At 41.0% G+C, this 12266-nt stretch overlaps 1 long non-coding RNA gene across 3 annotated transcripts in view; it reads right to left on the reverse strand.

Moving 5' to 3' along the window:
• The window catches only part of LOC138850591 (uncharacterized), a 240691-nt gene that overhangs the window by 66920 nt on the left and 161505 nt on the right, over window positions 1-12266 (reverse strand). Inside the window, exon 5 of one of the 3 annotated variants that reach the window (XR_011390553.1) lies at window positions 10996-11084. The exons of the other annotated variants lie outside the window; for them this stretch is intronic. This is a non-coding gene — a long non-coding RNA (uncharacterized lncRNA). Of the gene's footprint in view, window positions 1-10995; window positions 11085-12266 lie in introns of those variants that run through there. 3 annotated transcript variants of the gene reach the window in all.

Below are 12266 nucleotides of genomic sequence, written 5' to 3' on the forward strand. Positions count from 1 at the left end.
ACCAGGATGGAATTCCTGGCTCCTGGCTGTGGCCTGGCCTAGATCTGGCTGTTGTGGCCATTTGGGGAGTTAACCAGCAGATGAAAGATCTCTCTCTTTCTCTCTCTCTCTCTCTCTGGACCTTCCTCTCTCCTCCTTTCCTTCCCTCCTTTCCTCCTTCCCTCTCTTATTGTTGCTCTGCCTTTCAAATAAATAAATCTTCTTTTAAAAAAGACCTCAGTTTGGTAACATTCTTTCTTCACCCTGACTTTCACCGTTCTTCCTTCCACTGACTTTCTAACTGAATTTTCTGACTTCTCTTTACTAATGTTGTCTTTTAAAGAATTAATTATAGGGGCCGGTTCTGTGGCATAGTAGGCTAAGCCTCCACCTGTGGTTCCAGCATCCCATACAGGCACCAGTTTGTGTTCTGGCTGCTCCTCTTCCAATCCAGCTCTCTGCTGTGGCCTGGGAAAGCAGTGGAAGATGGCCCAGATACTTAGGCCCCTGAACCAATATGAAAGACCCAGAAGAGGCTCCTAGCTCCTGGCTCCTGGCTTTGGATAGGCCCAACTCAGGCCATTGTGGCCATTTGGGGCATGAACCAGTGGGTGGAAGACCTTTCTGCCTCTCCCTCTCTCTCTCTCTCTGTAACTCTAGCTCTGAAATAAATAATTAAATTTTTTAAAATATTTAATTATATAGAAATTGGACACTCCAGGAGACATTTGAACTCTGTCAGGCCATAAATAACCTGCAATGTTCAGTTGCTACCTCTTCATCCAGATGTGCCAGGTCCCCCAAGCCAATGCTGCACCTTTAATGTTAAGCCAGCTGGGAAGTATCTAGCTAGGGACAGGGGGAGAAGTGCTCAGAGGAAGGGGAATAAGGGTGAACACTTTGTGAGCTTTGGTAATCGAGGTGGCTGAAGCCTTACATAGCTCCTTAGGACGTAGTTCCTTTCATAGTTCCTCCAGTCTAGCTGGAGGCTCAGTTTGAGAAGAGCCAAGCTGAAACATAATGCAATATAACCCATGGTCCCCCAAAGCCATAGAAAACAAAAGACAAGATATTAGTGTGTATTGGAATGGCTGGGAAGGCTTCAAGGGTGGAGGTACCTTAGACAAAGCACTGGAGGCTGACTGGAACCTGGATAAATGAAGAGTAGACAGGACACTCAGGATGGAAAGATCAGCACAAGCAAAGTCCCTCACTGAAGGAGTGGGGATGGAGGAGAAGGAGGAAGACAAAGTATGCAATCGGGGCATGTGAAGAGACTTGGCAAAGCCAAAGTTTCACGTGGAATAGCACTAAGAAAGAGGGCTGGAGAGGAACACAGCTGTGTGGCATGTGACTCAATAACATTTACTTAACCTAGTTTATTGCTTCTTGAAGGAGAGGTGGAATGTTCTGCATCTTGAAAACTTATTCAGGTCACAAATGAAGGATTTTGAAGGCACATCTAGATTCAAGGCAGGAAACACTTCCTGTTTTGTTGGGAATTCTTTTACCTGCCCCTCAACAATAGTGCTTCCCAGGAATCAGTCCTTCTTTGATATGTCTTTCTGAACATACGCTCAAGGCAAGTGCATCCCTCATGGCTTCAACCACATCCATGTTACATCTCCTAAGTCTATGTTTTTGCCTCTGGTATTTCTCTTGAGCAAACTCCTCTTTCTTCTAATCAACTCAATAGCTATAAAACTGCACATCATCTTATCAAGACCTACTCTGCTTTTGCCTTTCCTACCTCTAAAAGTCCTTTCCCTCCTTCCTCCCTCTCTCCCTTCTTCTCCCTTCTTTGTACCCCTTCTCTTTTCCTTCCTCTCTCCATAAGGTATTAATTGAATACTTGCTTTATTCCAGACACCATATTAAATGATATTTTGCCTTTGAGGAGCTTATATTTTACTGGATCAGGCAGACAAGTTCAATAATTCATTTTAAAACCACTGTAAGGGGCTGGCGCTGTGGCGCAGTAGGTTAAAGCCCTGGCCTGTGGCGCCGGCATCCCATATGGGTGCTGCTCCTCTTCTGATCCAGCTCTATGCTATGGCCTGGGAAAGCATTAGAAGATGGCCCGGGCCAGCTCCGCGGCTCAATGGGCTAATCCTCTGCCTTGTGGTGCTGGCACACCGGGTTCCAGTCCCGGTCAGGGCACAAGATTCTGTCCCGGTTGCCCCTCTTCCAGGCCAGCTCTCTGCCGTGGCCAGGGAGTACAGTGGAGGATGTCCCAAGTGCTTGGGCCCTGCACCCCACAGGAGACCAGGATAAGCACCTGGTTCCTGGCTTCGGATCAGCAAGGTACGCTGGCCACAGCGCGCTGGCCACGGTGGCCATTGGAGGGTGAACCAATGGCAAAAGGAAGACCTTTCTCTCTGTCTCTGTCTCTCACTGTCCACTCTGCCTGTCAAAAGAAAGAAAGAAAGAAAAGAAAAGAAGGAAAGAAAGAAGATGGCCCAAGTCCTTGGGTCCCTGCACCCATGTGGGAGACCCAGAAGAGACTCCTTGCTCCTGGCTTCTGATTGGCGCAGCTCCGGCCATTGCAGCCATCTGGGAGAGTGAACCAGTGAATGGAAGACTTCTCTCTGTCTCTGTCTCTACCTCTCTATGTAACTCTTTCAAATAAATAAAATAAATCTTAAAAAATAAAACCACTGTAAACGACAAGATTCATTCTTTTTGTGGCTACATTATATTCCATTGTGTATATGTACCATATTTTCTTTATTCATTCATCAGTTGATAGTTAGATTGTTTACATTTCTTGAATATTGTTATCAGTGCAATAAATATGGGACTGCAGATGTCTCTTTGATAGATGGATCCATTCCTCTCAGGTATATACCCAGTAGTGAAATTGCTATGGGGGCCGGCAGTGTGGTGCAGTAGGTTAATCCTCCACCTGCAGCACCAGCATCCCATATGGGTGCCGGTTCTAGTCCCAGCTGTTCCTCTTCCAATCCATCTCTCTGTTTTGGCCTGGGAAAGCAATGGAAGATGGCCCAAATGCTTGGGCCCCTGCACCCACATGGGAGACAGGGAAGAAGCACCTGGCTCCTGGCTTTGGATTGGCCCAGCTCCAGCCGTTTCAGCCATTTGGGAGTGAACCAATGGAAGGAAGACCTTTCTCTCTGTCTCTCCCTCTCACTGTAACTCTACCTCTCAAATAAAATAAATAAAATCTTTAAAAAAATTGCTATGGTAATTCAAGTTTTTTTGAGGAACCTTTATACTGTTTTTCCTAATGGCCAAATGAATTTGCATTCCCATCAACAGTGTCCAAGAGTTCACTTTTTTCTCAGCATCCTCATCAGCATTTGCTATCTTATGGCTTTTTTTTGGAAAGAGCCAATTTTACTAGAGTGAGGTGTTATCTCATAGTGGTTTTGATTTGCATTTCAATGATTAGTGATGCTGAGCATGTACCCATCAGCTTTTTATATGTCTTCCTTTGAGAACAATGTTAAAAATTTTTAATAAAAATTTTTAAACTAAAAATAAAGATGGGTTATAAAACAACTACTTATATAAAATATATATATATATATATTTAAGAGATTTGAATAAGCAGATATCTTCTTGAGGAATACATAAAAAAATTTTCCCAGAATAATAGTTTCAAGAAAAGCTTCCTTGGTTAGATATAATCTGAGCTGAGTCTTGAAAAATAATTTGATGCAGAAGCAAAGACTAGAACTCAAAGAGTGAACAAGAAATATTTGAGAGGTTATGGGCACAATGGCAGAATAGGAAGGGAGCACACTGATAGTCTGGGAAGAGACAGTTTAATAAAAGTGGAGATACTGCAGGTTCAAGGAAGAGTAGGGGAAGAAACAGCAGAGGAAACTCTTCTGGAACTAGTGATTCACAGTGGACCTGCGTGGAGAGCGTGGGAGCCCACAGTTTGGGACACCAGCGACAGAATCAACACATCAACGCTGGAATGTGAGGTGAGCTGAACTGCAATAGCCTGAGACACTGGTGGGCAAGTGGAAAGAGTAGACTAGAGGGAACAAGGCTTGAAACCCTGTGGGGAAAAGTTCACCGGGCTAACTAGAAGAGAGAGGGAAAAAAAAGTGACCTATATGGACAAGAGTTTCTCTCTCTCCGCTCACTTCTCAAAGGTGAGCAAGACAAAAAGCAGGGCGACCTCAGGTCTGCACCAGCCCTCAGCCTTGCAGAAAAACCTGACTCTGGGTGGGGTAAAATAACAGATTAGGACCTAGTGAATGTGTGGTGCTAATGAACTGAGACTGAAAAAAAAAGACAGTGGGGGAGAGAACTCACGGAATTCATGTGAGTACTCTACAGAGACGCTGCAGTTCGGTAACCTTGGCAACCCAGTGGGAGACTGCAGGAGAATTTGAACCCACACTGAGGGCAGGACAGATTCCCTGTGTGGTCCGTGGGAAAGAGCTTCCAATCTCTGGCTTCTGTGGGTATATCATTCACCTGCTAACTACCTCCAATTCCATTCAGCTGTGTGGAATTACTTCCCTTTTGAATCAAAAAAAGAAAGAAAGAGAGAGAGATTTACCATGCCTAACCTGGGAGTGTCAACTTTGGCACACCCTTAACCCTGAGGAACAAAACAGAGCTCTCAGGCCACACCCATCTCAAGCCTCTAAGTCTCCATCAAAAGCAGGCAGTCCACTTAATACAGTCATAGTATAACAAGAAAAAACACCACAATGAGGGAAGAATCCAAGACAGATCTCCACAAGGCCAAGCAAAAAACACAGAAACTGAGGAAACAAGAACAAGGAAGACATTATGACACCCCCAAATGAACAAGACACCCCAAGCCAAGATTATGAAGATGATGAGATGGAAGAAATGCAAGATACGGATTTCAAAAAATTTATGATAAGAACATTTAGAAGTTTTCAAAAACAAATGCTTGAGGTACGGAATTCCTTACTGGACAGGAAAGAAAATCTCCTTTGAGAAAATGAAATCTTAAGGAGGAATCAAAATGAAACACAGAAACTAGTAGAACAGTAAAGTGTGATAGTGAAGAGAAATCAATGAAATGAAGAACTCAATAAATCAAATGACAAACACATTAGAGAGCCTTAAAAACAGAATGGGTGAAGCAGAAGAGAGAATATAGGACTTAGAAGACAGAGAACAGGAAAGGATACAGTCAGACCAAAGAAAAGAAGAGGAAATTAGAAATCTAAAAAAATATTGTTGGGAATCTACAGGATACTATTAAAAACCCAAACATTTGGGTTCTAGGAGTTCCTGAAGGCATGGAGAGAGAGAAAGGATTAGAAGGCCTTTTTAGTGAGATAATAGCAGAAAATTTCCCAGGTTTGGAGAAGGACAGAGACATCCTAGTACAGGAAGCTCATAGAACCCCTAGTAAACATGAACAAAAGAGATCCTCACCACGACACGTTGTAATCAAACTCTCCACAGTGAAACATAAAGAAAAGATCCTAAAATGTGCAAGAGAGAAACGTCAGATTACTCTCAGAAGATCTCCAATTAGACTCACAGCTGACTTCTCATCAGAAACCCTACAAGCTAGGAGGGAATGGGGAGACATAGCACAGGTACAAAGAGAGAAAAACTGCCAGCCCAGAATACTATATCCTGTAAAGCTCTCATTGGTGAATGAAGGTGAAATAAAGACCTTTCACAGCAAACAGAAATTGAAAGAATTTGTTGCCACTCGTCCAGCCCTGCAAAAGATGCTTAAAGATGTGTTACACACAGAAACACAGAAACACAGTCATCAATATGAAAGAAGGTAAAGGAAGGAAACCTCACAGCAAAAGATCACAGGGAATTCAAAGCATATATTAGAAAATATCTTTGGCAAATGGCAGGGCAAAGTTACCACTTATCAATAGTTACATTGAACGTTAATTGCCTGAACTGTCCAGTTAAAAGGCACTGATTGGCTGATTGGGTTAAGGAACAAAACCCATCTATTTGCTGCTTACAAGAAACACATCTTTCCAACAAAGATACATACAGACTGAAAGTGAAAGGCTGGAAAAAGATATACCATGCCAACAGAAATGAAAAAAGAGCGGGCAAAGACATCTTAATATCTGACAACATGAACTTTACCACAAAAACTGTTAAGAGAAGCAAAGAGGGGCACTATATATTGATTAAGGGATCAATTCAACAGGAAGATATAACGATTGTCAATGTATATGCACCTAATTACAGGGCACCAGTTTATTTAAAAGATTTGTTAAGGGATTTAAAGGGAGACTTAGACTCCAAGAGAATAGTACTTGGGGACTTCAATACTCCACTCTCAGAAATAGACAGATCAACAGGACAGAAGATCAACAAGAAGACAGTAGATTTAAATGACACTATAGCCCAAATGGATCTAACAGATATCTATAGAACTTTTCATCCTACACAGAAAGCATTTACATTCTTCTCAGCAGTACCTGAAACCTTCTCTATGATTGACCACATACTAGGCCATAAAACAAGTCTCAGGAAATTCAAAAGAATTAGAATCATACCATGCAGCTTCACAGACCATAAAGGAATGAAGTTGGAAATTAGCAACTCAGGAATCCCTAAAGCATATGCAAAGACATGGAGATTGAACAACATGCTCCTGAATGAACAATGGGTCATAGAAGAAATCAAAAGAGAAATCAAAAACTTTCTGGAAGTACATGAGGATAACAGCACAACATACCAAAACTTACGGGACGCAGCAAAAGCAGTGTTAAGAGGAAAGTTTATATCAATAGGTGCCTACATCAAGAAATTGGAAAGGCACCAAATAGATGAGCTTTCAATGCATCTCAAGGATCTAGAAAATCTGCAGCAAACCAGACTCAAATCTAGTAGGAGAAGAGAAATAATTAAAATCAGAGAAGAAATCAACAGGATTGAATCCAAAAAAAAAATTACAAAAATCAGCCAAACGAGGAGCTGGTTTTTTGAAAAAGTAAACAAAATTGACACCCCATTGGCCCAACTAACTAAAAAAAGAAGAGAAAAGACACAAATCAATAAAATCAGAGATGAAAAAGGAAACGTAACCACAGACACCACAGAAATGAAAAGAATCATCAGAAATTACTACAAGGACTTGTATGCCAGCAAACAGGGAAACCTATCAGAAATGGATAGATTCCTGGACACATGCAACCTACTTAAATTGAACCAGGAAGACATAGAAAACCTAAACAGACCCATAACTGAGACAGAAATTGAAGAAGTAATAAAGGCCCTCCCAACAAAGAAAAGCCCAGGACCAGATGGATTCACTGCTGAATTCTACCAGACATTTAAAGAAGAACTAACTCCAATTCTTCTCAAACTATTCAGGACAATCAAAAAAGAGGGAATCCTCCTAAATTCTTTCTATGAAGCCAGCATCACCTTAATTCCTAAGCCGGAAAAAGATGAAGCACTGAAAGAGAATTACAGACCAATATCCCTGATGAACATAGATGCAAAAATCCTCAATAAAACTCTGGCCAATAGAATGTAACAACACTTCAGAAAGATCATCCACCCAGACCAAGTGGGATTTATCCCTGGTATGCAGGGATGGTTCAATGTTCACAAAACAATCAACGTGATACACCACATCAACAGACTGCAGAAGAAAAACCATATGATTATCTCAATAGATGCAGAGAAAGCATTTGAAAAAATACAACACCCGTTCATGATGAAAACCTTAAGCAAACTGGGTATGGAAGGAACATTCCTCAATACAATCAAAGCAATTTATGAAAAACCCACAGCCAACATCCTATTGAATGGGGAAAAGTTGGAAGCATTTCCACTGAGATCTGGTACCAGACAGGGATGCCCACTCTCACCACTGCTATTCAATATAGTTCTGGAAGTTCTAGCCAGAGCTATTGAGCAAGAAAAAGAAATCAAAGGGATACAAATTGGGAAGGAAGAACTCAAATGATCCCTCTTTGCAGATGATATGATTCTTTATTTAGGGGACCCAAAGAACTCTACTAAGAGCCTACTGGAACTCATAGAAGAGTTTGGCAAAGTAGCAGGGTATAAAATCAATGCACAAAAATCAACAGCCTTTGTATACACAGACAATGCCATGGCTGAGGAAGAACTTCTAAGATCAATCCCATTCACAATAGCTACATAAACAATCAAATACTTTGGAATAAACTTAACCAAGGATGTTAAAGATCTCTACGATGAAAATTACAAAACCTTAAAGAAAGAAATAGAAGAGGATAACAAGTAAATGGAAAAATCTTCCATGCTCATGGATTGGAAGAATCAATATCAGCAAAATGTCCATTCTCCCAAAAGCAATTTATAAATTCAATGCAATACCAATCAAGATACCGAAGACCTTCTTCTCAGATCTGGAAAAAATGATGCTGAAATTCATATGGAGACACAGGAGACCTCGAATAGCTAAAGCAATCTTGTACAAAAAAAAAACAAAGCTGGAGGCATCACAATACCAGATTTCAGGACATACTACAGGGCAGTTGTAATCAAAACAGCATGGTACTGGCACAGAAACAGATGGATAGACCAATGGAACAGAATTGAAACACCAGAAATCAATCCAAACATCTACAGCCAACTTATATTTGATCAAGGATCTAAAACCAATCGCTGGAGTAAGGACAGTTTTTTTCAATAAATGGTGCTGGGATATTTGGATTTCTGCATGCAGAATCATGCAGCAAGACCCCTACCTTTCACCTTACACAAAAATTCACTCAACATGGATTAAAGACTTAAATCTATGACCTGACACCATCAAATTATTAGAGAGCATTGGAAAAACCCTGCAAGAAATAGGTATCGGCAAAGACTTCCTAGAAAAGACCCCAGAAGCACAGGCAGTCAAAGCCAAAATTAACTGTTGGGATTGCATCAAATTGAGAAGTTTCTGTACTTTAAAAGATACAGTCAGGAAAGTGAAGAGGCAACCGACAGAATGGGAAAAAATATTTGCACACTATGCAACAGATAAAGGGTTAATAACCAGAATCTACAAAGAAATCAGGAAACTCCACAACATCAAAACAAACAACCCACTTAAGAGATGGGCTAAGGACCTCAATAGACATTTTTCAAAAGAGGAAATCCAAAGGGCCAACAGACACATGAAAAAATGTTCAAGATCACTAGCAATCAGGGAAATGCAAATCAAAATCACAATGAGGTTTCACCTCACCCCAGTTAGAATGGCTCACATTCAGAAATCTGCCAACAATAGATGCGGAAGAGGATGTGGGGAAAGGGGGACACTAACCCACTGTTGGTGGGAATGCAAACTGGTCAAGCCACTATGGAAGTCAGTCTGGAGATTCCTCAGAAACCTGAATATAACCCTACCATACAACCCAGCCATCCCACTCCTTGGAATTTACCCAAAGGAAATGAAATTGGCAAACAAACAAGCTGTCTGCACATTAATGTTTATTGCAGCTCAATTCACAATAGCTAAGACCTGGAACCAACCCAAATGCCCATCAACAGTAGATTGGACAAAGAAATTATGGGCCATGTACTCTATAGAATACTATACAGCAGTCAAAAACAATGAAACCCGGTCATTTGCAACAAGATGGAGGAATCTGGAAAACATTATGCTGAGTGAATTAAGCCAGTCCCAAAGGGACAAATATCCTATGTTCTCCCTGATCTGTGACAACTAACTGACCACCAAAGGCGAAAATTGTTGAAGTGAAATGGACACTATGAGAAACAGTGACTTGATCAGCTCTTGTCCTGACTGTTGACATACAATGTAATACTTTATCCATTTTAGTATTTTTTTTTGTTTTGTTCTAGTACTATTGGTGGAACTCTGTAATTAACACACAATTATTCTTAGGTGTTTAAATTTTAACTGAAAAGTGATCCCTGTTAAATATAAGAGTGGGAATAAGAGAGGGAGGAGATGTACAATTTGGGACATGCTCAATTGGACTTGCCCCAAATGGTGGAGTTAGAAACGTGCCAGGGGATTCCAATACAATCCCATCAAGATGGCATGTACCCATGCCATCTCACTAGTCCCAGTGATCAATTTCAGTTCACAATTGATCACACTGATAGGTCTAAGAGTCAAAGGGATCACACAAACAAGACTAGTGTCTGCTAATACTAACTGATAGAATCAAAAAGGGAGAGAATGATCCATCATGGGAAGCGGGATACACAGCAGACTCATAGAATGGCAGATGTCCTAAATAGCATTCTGGCCTCAGAATCAGCCCTTAAGGCATTTGGATCTGGCTGAAGAACCCATGAGAGTATTTTAGGCATGGAAAGCCAAGACACTCTGGGGAAAAAAAAAAAAAAAAGAAGAAGACCTAAGTGAAAGATCTCTGCGATTGAGATCCCAGTGGAAAGAACGGGTCATCAAAGAAGGAGGTACCTTTCTCTGAAGGGAGGAGAGAACTTCCACTTTGACTACGACCTTGTCTAAACAAGATAAGAATCGGAGAACTCAGAGGGCTTCCATAGCCTTGGCAACTCATGACTAGAGCCTAGGGAGATTACTGAAGCCATAAACAAGAGTGTCAAATTGTTAAGTCAACAACTGGAGTCACTGTGTACTTACTTCTCATGTGTGATCTATCCTTACTGTGTTGTCCAATGTGAAGTAATGCTATAACTAGTACTGAAACAGTATTTTACACTTTGTGTTTCTGTGTGGGTGCAAACTGATGAAATCTTTACTTAATATATACTAAATCAATCTTCTGTATATAAAGATAATTGAAAATGAATCTCGATGGGAATGGAATGGGAGAAAGAGCGGGAGATGGGAGGGGTGCGAGTGGGAGGGAAATTTTTTGGGGGGCATTGTAATCCATAAACTGTACTTTGGAAATTTATATTTACTAAATAAAAAAATAAATTGATGCATTCTCCATCTCACCAAAAAAAGAGAAATATTTGAATAAAGGTATTCATAAAAGTAATTGCTAACATTTACTTAACCCATACTGTGTACCAGTTGCTAACATGGGAACCTCTCATAAATAGGTAGCAGTAGCTTACCTACTATGTAGTTGATGATCTTGAGGTTCAGATGAGCAAATATGAACACATACTTGATCTGCAGTTCTTCATTTCTTGAATTGCAGAGGCTAGAAATTGGACAGGTGTGTGTGAGAGAAGGCTGGGGCAGTAAGTAGGAGCAAGATTCTGACAGGTCTTACATGCTTTTGGAAATTATGTGATTTGAGGTTTTGTCTATTTAGCAAGATAACTCTGGAGAGGAGTCCAGGAGGATTTGTTGGGTGGGGAGCAATACCAGTAGTAGGTCAGTCCATTAGGGAGGTGTTATGGTCCAGGTGAACATCCTGAACCTGGCAAAAGAGGCAGAATGGAATGACCTGTCACAACTTGGATGTGGGGGTGAAATGTGGGTCAACAACAGTGCCTAGGATTTGAAGATTTTTTTAAATTATAATCTGATAATTTGGTCAACAAACATTATTGAGTGTTTTGTGCCAGGAAACATTCTCAATCCTGTAACTAAAGTTGACCCACAGCGGCCGGCGCCATAGCAGAATAGCTTAATCCTCTGCCCACAGTGCCAGCATCCCATATGGGCACCTGTTTTCGTCCCAGCTGCTCCTCTTCCAATCCAGCTCTCTGCTATGGCCTGGGAAAGTAGTAGAAGATGGCCCAAGTCCTTGGGACCCTGCACCCTTGTGGGAGACCTGGAAGAAGCTCCTGGCTCCTGGCTCCTGGCTTTAGATCAGTGCAGCTCTGGCCGTTGCGGCCATTTGGGGAGTGAACAGGCGGATGGAAGACCTTTCTCTCTGTCTCTCCCTCTCACTGTCTGTAACTCTACCTCTCAAAATAAATAAATAAAATCTTTAAAAAAATTGACCCGCATATATACCTCCTGGCTTCAGGAGCCCATCATCTAATAAAGATAAGTAAAAATCATCATAGATACTAACTATGAGAGATATGGACAAACATCACCTTTTGATTAAAAAAAAAAGAGTGTACTTTAGGTAGGATCATTTCATGTCCTGATTAACTTATTCATGCAATAAGTACATTCATGTTACACCCATAAAGGACCAAATATTGTAACAGTCATGAACCATAGAGAATTCCTAAAGCAAGTTAATATTTCCAGTTTGGTTTAAAAATGAGAAATGGAGGCCATGGGCATCTGAATGATAGATTAAGAGACAATATCATAAGATTTATCTGAGTAGCATGAAGAATAACAGTTTTCACATCTCTACAGGGTGTAGCACCTGTCAAAAATGTCCATCCTGTAACCAAATGGAAGGATAGGACTCTGA

The sequence above is a fragment of the Oryctolagus cuniculus genome, chromosome 1, assembly GCF_964237555.1.
Source record: "Oryctolagus cuniculus chromosome 1, mOryCun1.1, whole genome shotgun sequence".
Lineage (NCBI taxonomy): Eukaryota > Metazoa > Chordata > Mammalia > Lagomorpha > Leporidae > Oryctolagus > Oryctolagus cuniculus.